The 21,079-nt window shown below is 40.9% G+C and overlaps 1 long non-coding RNA gene across 1 annotated transcript; it reads left to right on the plus strand.

Moving 5' to 3' along the window:
• Positions 1-3,167: 3,167 nt before the first annotated feature.
• On the plus strand, positions 3,168-19,951 carry LOC144365920 (uncharacterized). Its single transcript, XR_013424641.1, has 2 exons — positions 3,168-3,291; positions 17,178-19,951. It is a non-coding gene; the product is annotated as an uncharacterized LOC144365920 (long non-coding RNA).
• The last annotated feature ends 1,128 nt before the right edge of the window (positions 19,952-21,079 follow it).

Below are 21,079 nucleotides of genomic sequence, written 5' to 3' on the forward strand. Positions count from 1 at the left end.
AGTAGCGGCAGGTGGTCTGGAGTCATGACGGGCTTGGGGGATCATTCGTGTGCTGGAGTTGGAAGAGTCGGTAGGCTGGGGGCGGGGATGTTCAAGTGCTCATTTCATCTGTGGTTAGACTGTGCTCAGAGTTTGTGATGGGAAGGAGTCCTGGCTCCGACTTCTTCCATTTTCTCCGTCTGTTGAATTGAGCTTTGGTGCCAAAGAGCTCCAGCACTAGTCTACTTAACTATGGATGTAGACACACACGTGTAGATGAAGGATGGGGTTGTTGTCAGTCACCAGAGAAGGGATATATAGAGAGAGAAGCAGTCACAAAGGAAAGGCTGCGGATGGACCACTTAAGGCCCGAGGGCTTCTGTGACCTTTATGGCCCCAGTAATGATGAATGGTCTTTCCTGTTATGAGATGGACAGTAGGTTCATTGGCAAGCAAGGCAGAAGGAGTTCTCTTTAAACATCTTCTAACAGGAAAAACATAGGAATTCTGGGATGAGCTCTAAGTTGGATCAAGAATGCTGAATCGCAGGCACTCCATTAGAAAATACCATTTCTTAGCTAAGAGTAGCTAATAATTAGGAGGACCATGTGTCTGCATTTGCTCTGAGTGGTTCCAGTTTATACCTGCTGTTCCTACGTATCATTAGTAGTACCGCTGTATCCTGGAAATTATTTCTATTTGCATAATAAATAATATGACTACTTTACCAATCCTTTTTGAGAACTTATTATATGGCTGATAACATTCTGAATGCTTTACAAGTTAACTGCTTTGAATTGAAATAGCCTTTATCAGGTGGGTGGAAAATTGTTTCTTAAATGAAAAAAAAAGAAAAAAAAACAAGACTCGTGGGTCAACTGTCATATAATGTGCAGGTTAAGGCAGGATGTAGAGAATTTAGATACATTTTACTGAATTGTAACCCAGAATAATTGAGACTACATTTAAAATTAATATTAAATATTTATTAAGGGAATTAGAGTATTTGGAGATTTTCCCCCCAGGTTAAGCAGATCTAAATAATTAAATAACTGGCACCCAATGATTTTAAACAATGGCCTTGATTGACCCTTCCCCAGGAAGATCACAGATGCTTGTGGAGTTGGGAAAGCAGTTGGCCAGAGCAGCAGAGGGTTCAGCGAGGGCTGAACTCCAGAGCCCAGCCACAGTGGGGACTGCTCCTGGCATAAGAGCAAGCCTCACAGATCTTCTGTGCCCTCCAGGTACTTGGAGGGATGGAAATGCTTGGAATGGGGTCAAAGTGGGCAAAATAACATTGCTTGGAGTAATCTCTTTATGCAAAGATATGTACTGAGCTAGTGTCTCCACACTGGTGGGTAGGTGTTTGTTGAGAGCCACAACCAAGTCAAGACGGCGCCTGGCATTTTGCCAGAAGGAGTGGTTGAGAAGTAAGGCCAGCGAGCCATTAAGATGGTGACAATTGAGTTAAGCTGTGTATAATTATTAAGCTAATGACTGATTGCTGTAACTGGATGATGCTAAATTGAAACAAGCTGTGTATTCAGTTGTGTATATAAACCTCTGCTGTCCGGCAATAAGGCAGCTCCTGCTACCTCGGCTCCTGCCCGCTACTTTTGATTTCTCACAGAGTTCCCGTGGAGTTCTCCTGGAGTTCCCGTTGAGTTCCTGTTGGTTCTCGCGGAGTTTCCGTGGAGTTCTAGATAGTTCCTGTTGGGGTCTGGCAATAAAGTAGTTCCTGTTGGTTCAAACAAGTGGCTCCTGACTTCCCGGTTATTTTGTGCCCAGCCAGACTGCGGCAGGTGTTGACCTCAGTGAGTCTTGTACAGGTTGAATATCCCTTACCCAGTTGTAGGATTTTCTCAGATTTTGTCTTATTTGCATGCACAGAATAAATAATATATTTGGGGGTTGGGAGCCAAGTTTAAACATGACATTCATTATGTTTCATGCACACAGACTGAAGGTAATTTTATACTGTGACCCATGCTCCATAATTTGATGACAGGTGTGGAATTTTCCTCAGTGAGCATCATGTCAATTTTCAAAAAAAATCCAGATTTTGGAGCATTTTGGACTTTAGATTTTTGGATCAGGAATGCTCAGCATGTCATTATTTGTAAGGTATCCCTCTATAAAAAGTACTTGGCTCCACTGGTCCTCCTCATAAGATGTGTGCTCATCACCTCTTTGTCATTGGGAAGTGAGCATATTTACAGGCACACATATTCATGGATAATCTTACCATAGCAAATTCACCTTAAGAATGATAAAACTGGGCTGGAGATGTGGCTCAAGCGGTAGCACGCTCGCCTGGCATGCGTGCGGCCCGGGTTCGATCCTCAGCACCACATACCAACAAAGATGTTGTGTCCGCCGAGAACTAAAAACTAAATATTAAAAATTCTCTCTCTCTCTCTCTCCTCTCTCACTCTCTCTTAAAAAAAAATGATAAAACTCCAGCAGTCCAATTTCAAAGAGTAGCACACAGAGATTGAACTGCATTCGCTAAAGCAAGGCTCTGATACTGTACCACCTGGGGTCCCAAACCACAGCTCTTCTGTTTGAGCTTCTTCTTGTCCTTGAGCTCTGCAGCTTGCCAAGTCACAATCCATAGTCTATTTTTGAAAGCATCAATCTTTGGTAATAAGTATGTTCAAGGTTCACCCATCACCATGGTGTCTCTCTGGAAGTTTCGTTTTCTGTCCAGAATGGTTTTGTAATTTGCTGACTTCTTTCTTTGGTCGGTGCTTAAGGAATGATTTCCATGACTCTGCTTTGTGCAGTAAATCTTCAGCCATATTACCTCAAGGCTCTGTGTCTTTCTGTTTTCTGACTCTGCAACTAGGATGAAAGTAGACTTCAGTATTTGGGGTAGAAATTTCCTGAACAAGACGAAAACTAAAAATGAGTTCCCCCAGTGGAGAGAATATAAATGTCATTATGTTTTTCTATGCAATAGCACAAACATGAATCTTGTTTTCAATCATTCCGAAACATCTATCATAGTATACTCTTCATTAGCAGTTACTTTCTCCTCTATGATTTACAGTGGTTATAAATAGGCATTTATGTTTTTAAGCATTCTATTTAATAGCATATGCCATCTTATAATTAAATGCCATTATGTTTATTTTTAATGGATAAGTCATGGTAATGTTCTGGCATTTCATCTCTTGTAGGAGGAATACACATTCTTCATCATCAGCTCTGTAATATGGACATACGGTCATCTATGGCACTCTGTGGCTGACATGATGGTCAACGGACATCCAGACCCCCACTTCTGACACTATGGCATCTTGTCTTCAGGTATCACTTCTTATTCATGAAGTTCATAGGTTTGAGAGAAAGTGGACCCTACCTTGAGTCCCAGAGTTGTGTGTATTGATAGAATCAAACAAAAGTATGGAATTTAGCACCCAGGGCCACCACAGTAGGTTCAAGTAGGTGGGCAAGGTAGCCTTTAGTGCTTCTTCATTATGGTGAAGGAAAGAGATGTTTGGAGGTAATTCAAGATATCCTGGGCATCTTCATTGTTCTTACCTTGACTACTTAAAATAAAATTTAACAATTTAGACAACACACATACATATGTATTTGACATATGAAATACAGAGACACAAATATGCACATATGTATTTGATATATGACATATAGAGATTGAGATATTTATGCACATTGTGTGTGTGCATAACAGCTTTACATACACCCTGCAAATGTAATAAGAATAGCTATACAGACTTGCTCTAAAGGCCAGCAAATCAATGCAGGACTTTTTGCCTTGGGAAATATTCTAGATTATGCCACAGGAATATGAACCCAAGGAAAAATGCAGTGTCCAATTACACCTGCAGAGTTCAGGGCTATGGCTGTCATCCATAGCAGAGCACCAGAGAAGACAGAGCTGTGGAGAGAGGGCGGCCCAGGGAGCAGTGTCCCTTGGGTAAGTACCCTTGGAAATCTGGCTGAGGCTTAGATTAGTTTTCAGAGTTGGCCAGAGTCAATCATATGCCAGAAGACCACAAATCAAAATGCAACCCACAAAGTCACAAATGCTAGGATATTTTGGAGTGTTCAACTCAGAGTGGAACTGAGATTCCAAAGAGACAAACTTTATGAGTAAGGATTACTGCCCAGAGTAGGATCTGTGCCCCAGAACTAAGGAAGGTAGAGCCAGTCATGCAAAGATATAATAAAACAGCCTAACCTTAACAAAATCCATCAGTGATTTAACTGTTTGACAAAAGGGGGAAAAACACTTAGGAAGAAATCATAATCTAGACTCCCTAATACTTAATGTCTACTATCTCAACTATAAAAATTTTAAAAATTATTTGAAATGTAAGGAAGTTGGAAGAGTAAAGACAAAAACAATTACTTTACTTCACTAGTAAAGACTAAAACAATTTCATAAAAAACAGATGATCCAAGTCTTGACATTAACAAGCACACGTCATGAAAGAGTCATCATGCGTATATTCAAGGATTTAAAGAAGATTAACACAAGTAAATAAAGAATCTCAGCAGAACATTCAAGACTAAAACAAAAGAACCAAATTGAAATTCCAAAATTAAAAAATATATAGCATCTAAAATGGAAAATACCCCCAAATTAGAAATGGCATTAAAGGGAACATTAATTTGAAAAATTAAAATTATTCGACCTGAAGAACTATATAGAAAAAAATATGACCTGAACAAAGACTCTGTGACATGCAGAAAAGTTCACCAGTATAACATACATATTGGATGTTCCTAAAAGGGAGAGAAAGGTACAGAATGTGAATGGGTTTATCCATCCATCTGTCTTTAAATAATGGCCCCCAAACCTTTGCAATTTGTTAATAAATATCAGCATATAGATCTGAGGATCTAAATAAATAAATAAATACAAAGTAGAAGAATACATAGGCAATCACAATCAAACTATGAAAATCAGACAAAAGTAATTTGTTAAAAAATAACTACAAATATTAAGGTCGATGTATTACATATTTAAGACTAAAATATGAATAATGCTTAACTACTTACTAAAAACTCTGAAGTCCAGAAAGTGACAAAGAGACATCTTTAAAGTACTGAAGTGGAAAAAAGAATGTCATCAATCAGAATTATGTGTCTAGATATTTTCTGATATGTAAAAGCTGAAAGAATTCATCACCTACAGAACTGTACTAAAAGAAGTACTAAAAGATATATCACATTAAATTGAATTTATGTGACGTGGAAGCCGGGGTTTATAAGGATAAAAGGACAGTACAAATTCAACTATGCTATTCAACATAAAGTTCATTATGTCTTTCCTTAGGTTTTAAAAATTAAAATTGATTTAAAGCAAAAATAACATTGCTCTACAGAATTGATAATACATGTAGATGTGTCATAATATACTCAATAGTAAAAAGAAAGAGTATAGTGGAATGGTACTATTGGTAGACTCATGCATTTTTTTGAAGTGGTATAAAACTTATTCTAAGTAGACTGTTTTAGATAAAGGAAGTGATATATAATCCACACAGAAAAGTTTAATACAATAAAATGAAGATGTATAATTCAAAGTTGTAAAATGGCTTACTTCGTATAATGAATTAACTTAGTGAATAAGAGGAGAAAGGCAGAATATAAGAACAAAATAAAGTTTGGGGACAACAAGAAAATAAGTACCAGGTTGGTAGACTTAATGTATCACTAACTATTTGACAGGTAAGTGGACTAAAAATTCCAATATAGAGTTTGTTAAGGATTAGATATGAGGTGTTCCCCAAAAGCTCATGTGTGACCATTCAGAATGGCAGTCATCAAAAATTCAAAGAGTAATAAATGCTGGAAAAGATGTAGAGAAAAAAGAACACTCTTACGCTGTTGGGATTGTAAATTAGTACAGCTACAAAGCATCTCAGAAGACTAGGCACGGAAGCACCATATTACCCAGCGATACCACTTGTGAAGAGTTGAAGACACCTTACTACAGTGACACATGCATGTGTTTATATAGCAGCACAATTCACAAGAGGCAAACTGTGGAACCAGCCTAGGTGTCCAGCAATGGGTGAATGGATAAAGAAAATGGATACACAACCGAGTTTTATTCAGTTATAAAGAGAAATAATACTATAGCATTTTCAGGGAAATGGATGGAACTTCAGATCATTATGTTAAGTGAAATAAGTCAAAGTCAGAAGGTTACGGGTCCCTCATATGTGAAAGCTAGAGAGGAAGTGGGAAAAGAAAGGTGGGGGTGGGTCTCCTAAAAGTCCAAGGGAGATCAGTAGAGGAAGAGACCCAGGGGTGGGAGGAAGGAAGGGAAGAGGGAAATGGCCGAATTATACTGTGCGCATGCGCAAGTCATTAAGAACAAGTCCTATCAATATGTGCAATTATAATGGACCAATAAAAATGTGAGAAAAAATCCCATTTGTGAGACAATGCAAGAGGTTTCAGAGGTGAAACAATTAGATCCAGAGGTGTGACTTAATCAGTGGATTAATCCATTTGTATGGATTAACTGAGAGGTAACTATAGGTGTGGAGGGTGTGACTGGAGGAGAGGATTGCTGGAGGTACACCTCTGAGGTTTCTATTTTGTCCTCGGAGAGTGGAGCTCTCTCTCTGCCTCCTCTTTGGCTGCTTTCCTCCAGCGGGCCCTTCCACCATGACACGCTCAGGCCCAGAGTTTTGGAGACAGCTGACCATGAACTAAATCTTTGAGTTCATGAACCCAAACAAACTTTTCCTTCTCTACATTTTTCTTGTCAGGTCTTTTAGTCACAGAGATAAAAAGGTGACTAAAATAGAGTTCAACTTTCAGACACAATAAAAAAAATGAAACCCTTTTAGATACCCAGACTCAGGTTGAACAGGAAATGAAGGAACAACACAATTTAAATGCTAAGCACAAAGAAGATGAGGTGGTTCTGTTCTTTCAGAGGGAGTAGACCTAGGAAGGTGATTAGCAGGGCTAAAGTGGCACAATTCATACTGAGGGGAGACTGAATGTCTCAAAAAGTCATAACAACCACAAATATTCTTGAGAAACTAGACTCTTGTAAATAAATGTAGGAAAAGGGTAAGACACAAAGGGGCAATTCTGCAATCATAGGTGGAAATTTTAACACACTCCCTTTATTCCATAGAAAAAGTAATTTATAGACACACAAAAAATATCATTAAGGATAGGAATGGTAATAAGAGATAAGTAGCACAATCAACCAACTTGACCTGGTTGTGCATTCCTGGAATATTATGCCTAATTACAGCCGATCAGCATTTGCTTCTTTGTGGTATGTTTACCACGACACAGTATAGGTTGGGCCATAAAATGGTCTTAATACTTCTCAAGTATTACTATCTGACAAACAATGTTCCCTGACCTGTAAAGTATTACAACAAAAATTATCAAAAATAAGATATGCAGAAAAAATTCCGATATTAGGAAATTAGGTAACATGACTTTAATGACTCATGCATGAAAGCAAAAGTCTCCAGGGTATTAAAAATGTTTTACCCTAGGGCTGGTGATGTGACTCAGAGGTAAAGCACTCGCCTAGCAGGCGTGAGGCACTGGGTTCTATCCTCAGCACCACATAAATATAAAATAAAGATATTGTATTCACCTATAACTAAAAAATGAATATTAAAAAAAAGTTTTACCCTTCTAGTTAAAGGAAAGTTGTAATCAACATTCATGGGATGCACCTCTATTAATGTTTAGAGAGACATTCACATGCAAAATGTAGAAGAATAGTTGACATATCTTAGATATGTATACGTATTCACATTAGTATGCTAAGTAAATATGTAGATGAGAAAAACAATAAAGAACTAAAGAACTGAGATCAGTAAATCCAGAAAAGTAATCGAGAAAAGTCAAGAAGGCCCAAATGTTTCTGTCCAGAATTTGATGTCTAGTTATTTTCTGAGCCACTAAAGCTGAAGAACTGTACCACCCACCTATAAGATGGAACTAAAAAATAAAATACTAAAAGAGGTCTTTGAAATAACTGTTAAAACAAGCAACTCCAAGCAACAGTGCTTACAAAAAACAGTTATGAGAAAGCAAATTAGCCATCTCAAGATTAAAAGAGAGGTATCACTTCTGATTTTACAGTCTTACAGCACTGTAAAGAACTATTAGGAATGTCTTATTAAAATAAATGGGAACATCTAAATGAATTGAAGTAAGCCTTTGGGAAACATAACCTATAGAAACGGACTCTATAAGAAAAAAAAAGCCAAGTAGCCCTATATTTTTCTAGATATTTCATTGAAATTGTCAAAGTGCTACCTAGAAAGAAAATTCGAAATTCAGTTAGTTTTACAGAATAATTCCAGGAGATGTTTAAGGAAGAAATGAGACTGACATTGCCCAGTCATTCCACGAAGTAGAGAGGAAGGGCATTCCTAATGAGGTCAACATTAACTCCAATCCCACACCCGACAAGACCATCATAAGAAAAGATGAGTTACAAGCGAATCTTTCTCGAATTCCATATTGCAAGAAGTTATCTTAGGAAACTCATCTTGCATACTCACAGGCTAAAGTCAAGCAATGTGTTTACAGTCCTCACAAGAGCCTCAAGAACATGAATCTGAGAGTGTCCTGTGAAAAGTCTGGTTTGCTACTTAGTGAGAATTAGCACTCTGACAAAGGAGTTTCACAGATGCTGCCATCTGCTATGATGAGCTCAAGGTGTGAGGAACATGGAGGATGTCGGGCAGGGGTTTTCTGTGAGCGTAGCATACTCATTAGTCTCAGTGCCAGCAGGCAAAGATATGTCCCTTTGGGGTGGCAGGACAGGCAGCATTCACTGCAGAGTGTGGGTGTGCTCACTCACGCATGCAAAAGTAAAAGCTTCCCACCGGTGGTGGTCTGTTTCCGGTTATCCTTTTCATTTCCTTTATACTGCTCTTGGACTTTCTATTTGTCTCTTTAATGTCACCTCCACCAGCTGGCCTAAATGGAGCAGTCTCCAGGGACCCTTGAGATGAGACCTTTTAGAACCTACCAGTACTAAAACATATTTTTGAATATCTTGTTTTTCTCTTTCTGTTGCAATAAGTTCTTTAAGGAGGAGAGGATTCTTCTTAAATTAATGTGTGTTCAAAGCAATGAACAGTGTCTAGCGCATCAAAAATATAAAATTAATACACATGAATGAATGAATGAATGTGAGGTATGCTTGTAAGTGCCAGGAACACAAAGTTAAAAGAGAAAATTAGAAACCTTGCTAGGGTAGGGTGATATCATAAATCTTCACTCAAAAACTGTGTTTGGCTGAGAGTGTAGCTCAGTGATAGATCACTTGTTAAGCATATGCAAGACCCAGAGTTCAATATCTAGCACATCTGTGTGTGTGTGTGTGTGTGTGTGTGTGTACTTATATATTTATACGCACATGTGTGTGTGCTATAATTTTCTCTAAAAGGAACAAAAAGGTCTTAATTTTAAAAGACCTCAGTTAAGTTGGAAGTCCCAGTATCGTTAGTATCGCTAATGCTAATGAAAAACAATTTAAATACAAGTTAATTGACACACATAGAAAACTTTGGTCAGTACCTAAAAGGAGATATGTTCCCTTCCAAAGAATGGGGCATGGGCAGGGCGGGGCGGGGGGGGGGTGTTAGCCAAACTGGGAACACAGGAAAATACAGAAGATAAAAGCTTTATAATTTTTCCCAAGGACAGCCATTAGAATTTTATTGAAACAACTAAACTCTTTTTTTTCCTCAACACTTAAGACTACTGTATTATGCAATGACAGTTTCTTAAAATGAGAAAAGATCAATCCCACAAATTTTTTAAAAAATCAATTATCCAATGGGAAAGAGATGGATTACCATTGATTGCATCCTGCCTGTGTTAGAGATGATGGATGGCTGCAGCCGAGGTATTGATCTTCGGAACAGGCTTGCACTGGTCTCGCATGGCTTATTATGGGCCACCCACTCATGGAGGCATGCATACACAACAAATTCCACATCTTACTTTCTACCCCAGTTGTTAAACTTTTTTTTTTTTTTCTTATTTGGCTCATGTGACTGTGTGTTCTAAATTCAAGCATTGTTAGCATTGTTACTTGCCTTAAACATTTGCTCAGACACAGAGAATATAAAGAGTTTCTGGACAGACACCACAGGAATGGGATGAGCGAGCCGCCATGTGAATGATCTGACAGTGACCCTAGATGTTACTAAGTGAAGCACCCCAGAACTCATCTTGTAACTCACACAAATCCTTCCCTTTTTCAAATAACCAGGGAAACAACTTGCATCATTTCGGACTGACAAATATTTGCAGTTTGGGTTCAGTTTGTGCACTCTGCGAAACACTACATATATGTTTTTGTTAATTATGGCTTCTTTTGTTAAGTGGAATGTGCTGTGCTTTGAGAAGCCTATTTTTAATTAGATTTATTTTAATCGTACATCTTCCTTGATCGGCGTCTCAGGTCGGCCTTATCCACTGCTCCAGGAATCATGGGGACGAACAACTCAGGGTGGTTCTAACAGCAAGAGCCATCTCAGTCCTTCCTGGCATCTGCTGTCCCTTGGAGGTGTTCCCGGTGGGAACCGGAGGACAGGTCATGCATGTTAGCCGTTCTTATAGAAACACCATCACGATAAACTCAAATCCAGGCAAACAGATCTAAGCTTAGGAAGGACAGAGAGAAAAACAGGCTTTCATTGGACGCCGGAGCCACAGGTGCAGGGCTAGCTGAGGGCATGGGGCCTGCCTCCCCTGCTGCTTAGACTTCAGCCCTGCTTATGGAAACCTAGGAGTCAAGCTCGATAGAGCCATCCACACAGCATCCGACTGCAAATGCTGGATGCCTTAAAATCCAACTGAAAATCGTTGACAGGTGGGGATTAAACCTCTGGATTTCTTACTGAAAACCTGAGCTGTTACTGACCTTGAACCACATCAGCGCTGCCGCTCCCTAACCCGACATGCAGTGTGAGTGCGCCAGAGCGCCCTTCCCTGGGGCTGTCTGAACTCACTTCTTCCTTGGACACATGCAGTCATCCTGTCCATTTATGTTGGTTTTGTGTCTCTGGGGAACACAAAGGTGGCTTTTCCCTGAGAAGAAGCACCTGTTCTCCGAGTGAGGTGACCGGTGTCCTGTTTCACCTTCCCACAGGGAGAGCCTGGTCCAGCCGGGGTCCCAGTGCTGCAGAAGCACAGTCCTGCCTTCAGGAGAGGCTCGGTCTGGAAATGAAGCCAACGGCTTTCTTGAGGACAACTCTTGCAAAGACCTTCACAGTGCAGAGAAGTCCGTCTGTCTGTCTCATCTTGGGAGGATCCCTTCACTCAGGCCACCGGGAAGCCAAGGGGCCTTGGAGACACGCTGCGTTCTGACACGGAGACGGGTTGCCCTGAGCAGCTTGCTGATAGAGAAGACCAGGGCGTGCAGAGGCTCCCCCACACAGGGCACTGCGGGAAGCGGGCACACGGGGAGAGTCAGAGGCTGGCACCGGGCCTCCGACCTGCCCCTCCGTTTTGAGCTGTTGATGCCTCTGACCTTCTCACCTGCAGCCCTGTGTCACAGCTAACTGCAGTCCCACTGAGGGCCTCTTGCTGGACTAACTATTTAATGAAGAGGGGAAGGCTCCTGGTTGAGAAGGGACGTTGGCTGGGTGCTGTCCCCTGGAAGGAGCCTTCACTGAGGCCAAGACTCACAATGGGCCTCCAGATTACCCGGGCTGAAGAGCTGAAGGTTGGTTCTCCCGACTCTGACATGCAGACACCTCCCTCCCCTCTTCCTGCGGGGGGGGGGGGGGGAGAAGGAGCTGGACACAGCAGGGCGGTCTGCTCTGCTGCAGGTGTCCTCCTCACCACACGCAGGCCCTGGCCGCGTGGCATCGCTCTGTCATTTTTCTCTCCAATTAAAAATAATGGATGGCGTGGCCTGTCTGCCCGTGTGCTATTCCTGCAGGAGAAAGGCAGCCTCCGGCTCCATGGAGCTATTCATTGTCCACTGACTCAAAGTACAGGACCTGACTGCAATCCATCTCCTGGCTCCCTGCCCTGTGTGTCACCGAGAACCCATGCTCCCCACGGGAGTGCGCTGTCAGGTCTGCTACAGGTGAAGGTTTTCATTCATTCATTCATTTATTTATTTTTCTGGAACAATTTTCTATGCAATCTGAGAGTGAAGAAAGATGACCACATCTTCCAATTACTCAATGGTATTTTCCAAAAGTCTTCATCATGGCGTTCCTAAGCTCAGCGGCCAGTTTTCTGTAACAGCTGTGTTTTGAGAACAGCAGCATCAGAAGAGTTTCCTAATGTAGAGCTTATTAGGAGAAGGTAAAGAAGGTGAAGGAAATACAACCACCACTGGTCGACCCAAACAAGTTACTCCGTTTGATTGTGTGTGTGTGTATATATACACACAAACACACATACAAACAGAATTAAGGAATCAAATAAATATATGTATATATATGCATATATATATATACACACACAAATCAATATATCTATATATTTATATATCTTGAATCAATATATACAAGTATATGTGTATTTGAATCCTTAATTCAGAGAAGGATTTATAAGATTTTCATTTGCCCACCTTAGGCCCAATGGGGTACTGATTGCCAGTGGAAGAATGCTAAGAATATGAATATTGAATACAAAGAGTTGAAGAGGTAGGAGCTCTAATTACATCTTGTAACTAGAAATAAATTTGAACTTAAATGTTTCATTCCTCATCAGCTACATCCCTACAAAGCCTTCCAGGTCTTCTCTCTGAAAGGGAATACTATGGCTGAAACAGACAAATTTTCTTGAAGGAAATTGTACTCTGGGTTAAATTGAAGCCATTTTTAACTACTGTTTGCAAACTATATGTTAAAGGAATATAAAAGAAAAAATACAGAATGCGAAACATTGAAAGGTTAGAAATGAAATTATTTCAAGAAAAAATATCAACCCCAAGCTTAGTGATAAGAATTTGATAATGTAGAATAGAGCTAGGATAGAGGATCCTGAAGCAGGAGGTGATAAGGATGTATAACTGGATGCACTGAAATTTCTCAACTTCACGTCACATCATATTTTCCTATTATGTTTTTTCAGCCATTTGTTGAACTGTCTCCATTCTCAGTAAACACATTTGCAAGGGCTGGGGTTGTGGCTCAGTGGTAGAGTGCTTGCCTAGCACGTGCGAAGCACTGGGTTGCATCCTCGGAACCATAGAAAAATAAATAAAATAAAGGTATTGTGTCTGTCGACAACTAAAAAACATTTTTAAAAAATAAATTTCAGATGGTTAGCACAAAGAAAAGTACACTAACAAAAATGTTATTCTCCTCTTCATTACTTATTTTTCTTTTCATATAGTCAATATACATACTTAACATATTTATAAAATTGAAACTAAACTACTCAGATACTTGTTTTAGTCAAAATTTTCATTGCTATAACTAAACAATCTGGTAAGAACAGTTTTAGAAGAGGAGAAGTTTGCATGGGGCTCACAGTTTCAGAGGTCTCAATCCATAGACAGCCAGCTCCATTCCTTGGGGCTCGAGGTGAGGCAGAACATCATGGCAGAAGAGTGTGTTGGGGGAAGCAGCTCCCATGATGATCAGGCAGCAGAGATAGACTCACGTGCCAGATACAAAATATGTCCTGCAAAGCCACGTTCCCTGTGCCCGACCTCCTCCAGCCACACCCTGCCCGCCTTCAGTTAGCACTCAGTCAGTTAATCCCCATCAGGAGATTGACTCACTGATTGGGTTAAGGCTCTCATTACCCAATCATCTTACCTCTGAATGTTCTTGCATTGTCCAGTGCATGAGCTTTTAGGGAACACCTAATATCTAAACCATAACAACCCTTTTATCTTGCTTTAATTTATATTAAGATTATATTTCAAACATTTCTTCTTATCCTTAAGGCTTCCTTACATTTATGTGAAGAATTATCTAAAATTTTTCCTTTTCTATTAATATGTTAATTTCCATTTATTCATAAATATAGATAATTTTGCAAAGAAAGGCTGTGCATGTACATCACATATCTTCCTGAGCAATTTGAGAAGTTCCAGTAGACATTCTCATCTAAAAACTAATGAATTTAAAGTTAATTTGTAATTTACAAGAAACACACCCTTGGAAATCAGAGGCCTACTGCCTTCACTAACCTTTCTCAATAAATACTGAAAAAACATTCAGAGGTAAGTTGATTCGATGATCACCTGCAGAATAGTCACTCTCTGGATTTTTCCAACAGCTTCCAACAGCTTTTTTTTTTTTTTAGTTCTAAAAGGTCCTAAAAAGGCCCAGTGTGAGACAAGATGGAGTAGCACTTCCAAGCAGGCAGTGGATATCTCTGCAATGAGTTCCACGTTTAGTAAACAGACGTTAATGCCCTAAAACGTCCCAGGGACATGCCGCAGTCTGGCTGCAGCAAACTAACCTGGGGGTGACGAACAACTTGTGTACATGGATACAGCAGGAGTGGGAGCCGTTTATTGTAGGACAGGAGGGGTATATATACATTCCACACAGCTTATCTAATTAACATAAACTAGATACAGCAGTCAACCAATAAGGAATCTCCACACTTACTCAATGGCGTTACTTCACAAACCACTCCCTCTGCAAAATGCCAGGCGCCATCTTGACTTGTTTACAGACCCTAACAGGGACAGGAACTGAAAATATCTACTTTATTTGACTAATTTTAAAGAATAAACTGAGAACTAGCGAAAGGAAGGGCTTTATGAAGAGTTTGCTGATTCCCAGTCCAGTAGTCTCCTGTCTGTAACTGTAGCCACTCCCACTTCATGGAGGACAAAAGGATTAATATCAAGGTAGAAATTTTGATTTCATTTGTGCTAAGAAAACCAGGCCATGGAGGCCAGGGGTTAAACGAAATGTGTGATATAAGAACATCATAATGTGCCAGAGTGAGAGCCGCCTCTGAGGCCTCTTACCACCACTGGAGTACTGAGGTTGGCGACTGACTGGGGTCTGCTGCCTTGTTTGGGCCCCACGGGAGATCAGTGGCTTGGTGAGCATCCAAAGGAGAATAGGGAGGGGGGTCCATGTACATTTTTCTTACTCTGTAGGAAGACGCCTCCAGTAGACCTACCTGTACCTGGATGAGGGCGGTTGCCTCAGAGGATTCCTAGTATGAAAAGCAGGATGACTCAAAGACTGGAGCTGTCAGACATCAGCACAAGGACCAGAGTGGGAGAGAGACTTAGAATGGACTGGGGGGAACTTGGATTAGACATAGTGAAACACAGTGTAATGGATTTGAAGCACAAATTCACATTATTTTAATGTGCTATGCAAACGTCTTCCCAGGAGAACTGAAAAATGAAAGAAAAAAAAGCAGTATCTGTCTAGCAGTCTAATGTAGATGTCTACATAAAGAGAAGTTAGTGGATTCTGAATTCCCCTCCAATCCTATAATTCAGATTTCCAGTGACTAAAATTGCAAGGCCTCCAGGCTAAGCACATCTCTCTCAAGATAAGACTCCATATATTTAAACCAAGAGCAATAAATCATATGCAGAATCCATGCAAAGTCAGTTAACTAAAAAACAGAAACAGAGTGGTCTCTAGAACAAAACCAGAAAGGTATTTATGCATAAAGAGATAGATAGTTATAAGGAAATCACTTATAGCGTATGAATGCAGGTTTTTATCACACACACACACACACACACACACACACATTGATTAGGTGAATTTGTAGCAAAAAAAGTGTTTGTAATGTCATGCAATCTGATTTTATTAAAATGGACTATTGAAATATGTTTTTCTATTTAGTACAAAGAAAAACTTATTAAAATAATACCTTTTTGGAATAAGACTATAATTTTTTTAGATTGAACCTAAGATAGATAATATTTTGTGTGATGTCAATCTCTTGAAATAGTTAGCAGTGCAAAAGGACAGAGAAGAAGAAAATTATAAGAAGCCTTCTCTTTGGTGATGAGATGCTCTTCCACGTTCACACTGTATTCCATCTGAAAATGTTTCTTGCCCCTCATCCTGGACCATTATCAAAGTTCTTTGACATCTCCTTCTCCAGCAATGTAGAACCAATTACATAAGATAATAGTGTGAAGCTAGGAAATCTGGGCTAGTTCCTTGTTACTGCCATAGAAATTAGCACAATCTTTCTGGCTTAAAACAACATGAATTTACTATCTCCCAGTTCTGGGAGCTTAAAGTCTGGAGTCATTTCATGGGGATAAAATCAAGGTGTGCTTCTTTAAAGAAGTTCTAGAAAAGAATCCATTTCCTCCCTGTGTCCAGCTTTTGGAGGATGCTCAGGGTCTTGACTTGTGGCTCCCTTACTCAGTATCAAGAGTATGAGCTTAGTCCTCCTCACATCATACTGCTCTGTCCTCTTACGTGTCCCTGTTTATGAAATACCCTGACCCCACCAGGGTAAGCCAGATGATCTCCCATCTAAATGTCAGTGATTAGAAATGTTAATCCTATTTGTAACTTTAAAGCTCTATACTATGCAACTGCGTCAGCTTTCTGCAGCTGTGACAAAATACTTGAGGTCAACATATAAGGAGGAAAGTTCATTTTGGTTGAGTTTTAGAGCTTTCAGTCCATGATCACCTGGCCACTTGGGTCTGTGCTGAGGCAGAACATCATGGTGGGAAGTGCGTGGCAGAGCAGCTCTTCACCTCGTACAGCTCGTACCAGGAGAAGCCAGGTCCCTGACATCCCTTTCCAGAGCATCCCCCAGTGCCCTCACTTCCTCCCTCTAGGTCCCACCTCCTGATGGTTGAACCACCTCCTAACAGTGCCATAAGCTGGGAACAAGGATTTAGCTCACGAGTCTTTGGGAGACATTGAAGATCCAAACCATAGGAAGAATCTAAGAGATTGTCAGGTTTGGGCATCCCCGGGAAAGGGAAACGTTGTTCTACTTACTGCAGAGTCAAAGTGGTGTGCACATGCACACACACAGGAAATTGAGTCTCAGTAGCTGCAGAATAAATTTGAGGACCTTCCTTTGACTCAAATGGAGTCTGAAATCTTTTTTTTTTTTTGCAAATCTTTGTGTTCACACTAGGGCTAATGACTTGTGTGTAGCCAGATCCCTGTCTCCCTGTTACTCTCGGCATGGTGCCCTCAGCGTGAGAGAGGAAGTTGACCTAAATCCTAGAGACCTTTTGTGAACACAGTTTTTCTTTTGTTTACCTATTTTAGCATTCACCAGGAACCTGAGACCATGGCTGGGAGGGCAGGAATTCACAGCCATCAGAACTGCTGCAAAGATGACAGGATTCTTCTGATCAAACCTGTCTGGAAATTTGTGAGATATGAATGTAACGGCAAGAGTCTCGCTGAATTAGTGTGGCCATTCAAGGACTTTACGGACCACGCTCAGCACTGCAGAAACCTGAAAGAAAGACATCTGGATTCCATTACAGGGTCGGGCAGCACTATGGAGGGAAGTAGTCTTTGAGCCAGTGGCCAAGAGTTTGGCTCATGGGAGGGGAGCTATAAAGAAATAAGTACCTTTGGCAGAGATAAAAATAGCCACTCCCCTTTCACAGAAGGAATTTCTTCCCTGTTTCATTGGTGATTCCTTAGGAACCACCCACACTATTCCCTGGACTCAATGGAAAGGCTCTTTGAGTATTTTTGAAGAGGTTCCAGTGCTTTGTAGGTGCATTTCAGTTGCCCGGCTATGTCATGTCACACTGGACAATGTGCGATTCGAACCTTTCATAACCAAGACCATTCACTCAATGGAATCCAGAGGATCTGGCAAAAGATAAACTCCACATTCCAGGTTCTCTGGGTGGAGAGACCCACCATTTGTTACAGGAACATTGATTTTCTTTTGCTCAGTGAAACTGGGTGAAATCAAGGTCATGCCGAGTGGTGAGCGCTCTCTGCGTGGGTGTCCGGGAGAGCAGAACTCCCTAGCCCTTCCTCAGCCTCCCACCGAACATCCTCCAATCTAGATTCAGACTCACGGTCAAAGTGCTTTCTTTGAAAACTCTACAGAAATCAAGGAATCTCTGAGCGTTCTTTGAAATCAAGTCAATTTAGGTTCAGGGACCTTTTTTCACTCTATCCATAGAGAGATGCAGTCATGCCACAGGGCTTCAATCATGTCTCTCTACAACCTGGAAGGGAGCTGGTACTTCTGAATCTGTCCTTAGAGATGGTGGAGTGTGCACGTCTCAGATTCCACTTACTATGCCTGTTATATTCCGAGTGCTGGTAAGATAGATGCAAGTTGTTTTCAATGCAGGATGCATTTGATAAAGGTCACCAACAAAATTACTGTTTAAAGGACTTTGATGTATAACATAGAAATAGTGAAAATCATAAAGTCAGGACAAAAGTCACAGTGAACAGTAATTTTGGAACAAGGTAGAGTTTTCTATTTGGGAGGTTTAAATCCTTAAACAAACATTAAAATCGGATGAACAGTGTGCTTTTTATTAATCCCCCAAACTCATCCCTTGTCAGGCTCCCTGATGAAGACTGGATGTCAAGGCTTTTTTGACATGAGAAATGGCATGGGCTTTGCTGACTTCAGGAGAACAGCAAAATATGGCAAGCTGTGTCCACTGAATTGTATTTTGTCTACTTTAACATAGAATAAAAATGTCTTGACATTTAAATCCAAGGCCAGGTGATGGAATGGTTAAGGATGACTTGAAGCTGTTATTCAAGGCTGAGCATCCACCAGATTTTCTGAGTTTGTGATCCAATAATTTAGCCTCCTGTGTTTCCTGAGAGGGTGCCCTCCATGAATGGATCTCACTACCTCGGGCAAAGCTGTCTCTTCTTCTCACAAAGATGTATTGAACAGGAATGAAAATTAGAGAAGAACCAAGACAAATTCTGCATTTTTCTTATTTCATTGCAAATTGCTCACTATTTTCCTTACCCTTGAAGAAAGCTCAGGAAGCAGAGATTGGAGGTGGACTTTGTTCTTCTCCACCCCACTCACTGATTTGTCTTTGGAGGAGCACACGTCTTTGACATATTAGGTATTCTTTAAACAGGCTAAATCTGATCAGTCAGGGTGCACCAGTGTCAACTACAAGGGACAAAGTACAAGATCATGCCCTTCAGCAGGAAGGAAAGCTACACCGTGAAAAAACAAATACAACTTGAACTCCTGTTCTAGAAATTATTCGATTGCGTTGTGTATGGCAGAGAGAATCACCATCCAGGTGGGATTTACCAACAAATCCCACTAAACGTGAGTTGAAACTCCTCTGACTCTTAATGTGCCTGTTGGACGTCCTTTGGAGAGAGGATGGGGACATCATTGCCATGTTTTGGTTATGACGTACTGGGAAGGAGGGAGAGGAAAAGTGGAGAGAAAGTGATACAGGGAGAGAGCACTGAGGTAAACACCAGCTTTGACTGTGTTTTAAAGTGTGAATAATGAATATGCATAAGTTGGTGGTTTCTCCAGGCAGCAGCTGCCAAACCACTTACTGACATGCATCAGTCCTGTAGCATAAAGGCACCAGAGGAAAGACGCAGAGCTAACCACCCACTTCCTGCACCTGTGGAGCTGCCCTTCTCCCTGGACCCCTGGGCCCAGCATCCCTCAGACCTCGGACCAGAGCTCCGACCAGCTGAGAACTACTCTTTCACTGAAATGTAAGGATAAGTGCCTTGAGCATGCTGTGTCTTTCCTGAAGTGCATCTGTGCTTTCCTGGAAGGTTGGCAAGTGCATACAGAATTTGGCTCCTGTTTATTTATTTATCTGGGGGCAGTGGGACAGATCCTGTCTCAAAATTTCATAAAAAAAGAGGAAGGCTGGGAGAATAGCTCAGTGGTGGAGTTGTCTTGGGTTCAATCCCCAGGATTGCTAATAAGTTAATTAATTAAAATAAAACGAAATCGTGTCCTCAAAGAGTATACTTAAGTTAGAGCTAAATTTTTCAATTGAATGGAATATTTTAAATTTCAGTAATAAAATGGCTACAGCCAATGTGGCCCATTTCTTTGTCCAGTTATTTATTACTATTTGCATCTAATGTCATTCTCTAGTGCTTTAGTAGCTAATATGTTCTGAGTATTCTGTGCCTACAAGAGACTAACTTATAAAATAGTGGGTTAATTTATAAAGTAGTATTGTCCATAATGCCTGGGTGTCACAGTCTTGAGCGAGGACACCGAGTCTCCATGGAGCCCAGCCACTTGCTGCAGGCACACAGAGGATGGCACTGTGGCCAACATGCTCTTGCCAGGACATGAGGACGCAGTCCACCTTCCCCTAGGGACACCTGGCTGCACCAAGTTACCAGAAGGGCAACTCTCTCCATCCACCCACCTGTACTTCAGTTCTTTGGGGGGAAATCCACTTCTTTCCTCAGTTAATCCAGGTCAGCTTTTTGTGAAACCACCATCCACAGGCGGGCTGCCAACTCATCCCCGTTTGTGTTGTGCTGAGGCCAGATGGCCTCTGAGACTTATAATAATATAGAAAGACTACATTGTTAAAATGCATTTATTAAAAAGATTTCTGTGTCCTTCTACTGCAAGTGGGGAGGAATAACCTGCCCCCGTCCTGACAGGCTCCTGCTTGCTGTCACCCCTGGGCCACCTTGAAGGCAAGGCACACAAAGGCTTGTTTGTCTAATGCCTACAGCAACGCAGGCTCTTAGACAGCTTTTCTCTGTGATTGCCTGCACAGGCGTCGTCTGACTGTGTGACATAACATGATCTATACAGCGAGGGGAGGATTCCCAGCCTGGCTTCTCTCTTTTCTGGAACACTGAACAGTATCATGTTTAACTGCTTGTCTTGCTTCGTTCAGCACGCTTCATCAAGGGTGTGGGCTATTGTTTGCTCCAACTTGTTTTATAATCTTAACCCGAAGGGAGAAGTTCCAGCGGCCAGTCATGTTCCTCATCAGAAGCGGGCCCCAAATGCATTTTTTAACACAGGTTTTTTTTTTTCTGTTTCCATTTTGTGTATGTTTGCTTTGTTTTTTCCTTGAATATTCATTACGCAAAGACTTGAATCTAGAAAAATACTCTAGAAACAAATATATCCCCACAAAATTAACTAGGAAATCTTCATGAACATTTTATTATTTTTTAAAATTATTCTTAAAACCAAACAA

This window comes from Ictidomys tridecemlineatus, chromosome 8, assembly GCF_052094955.1.
Source record: "Ictidomys tridecemlineatus isolate mIctTri1 chromosome 8, mIctTri1.hap1, whole genome shotgun sequence".
NCBI lineage: Eukaryota > Metazoa > Chordata > Mammalia > Rodentia > Sciuridae > Ictidomys > Ictidomys tridecemlineatus.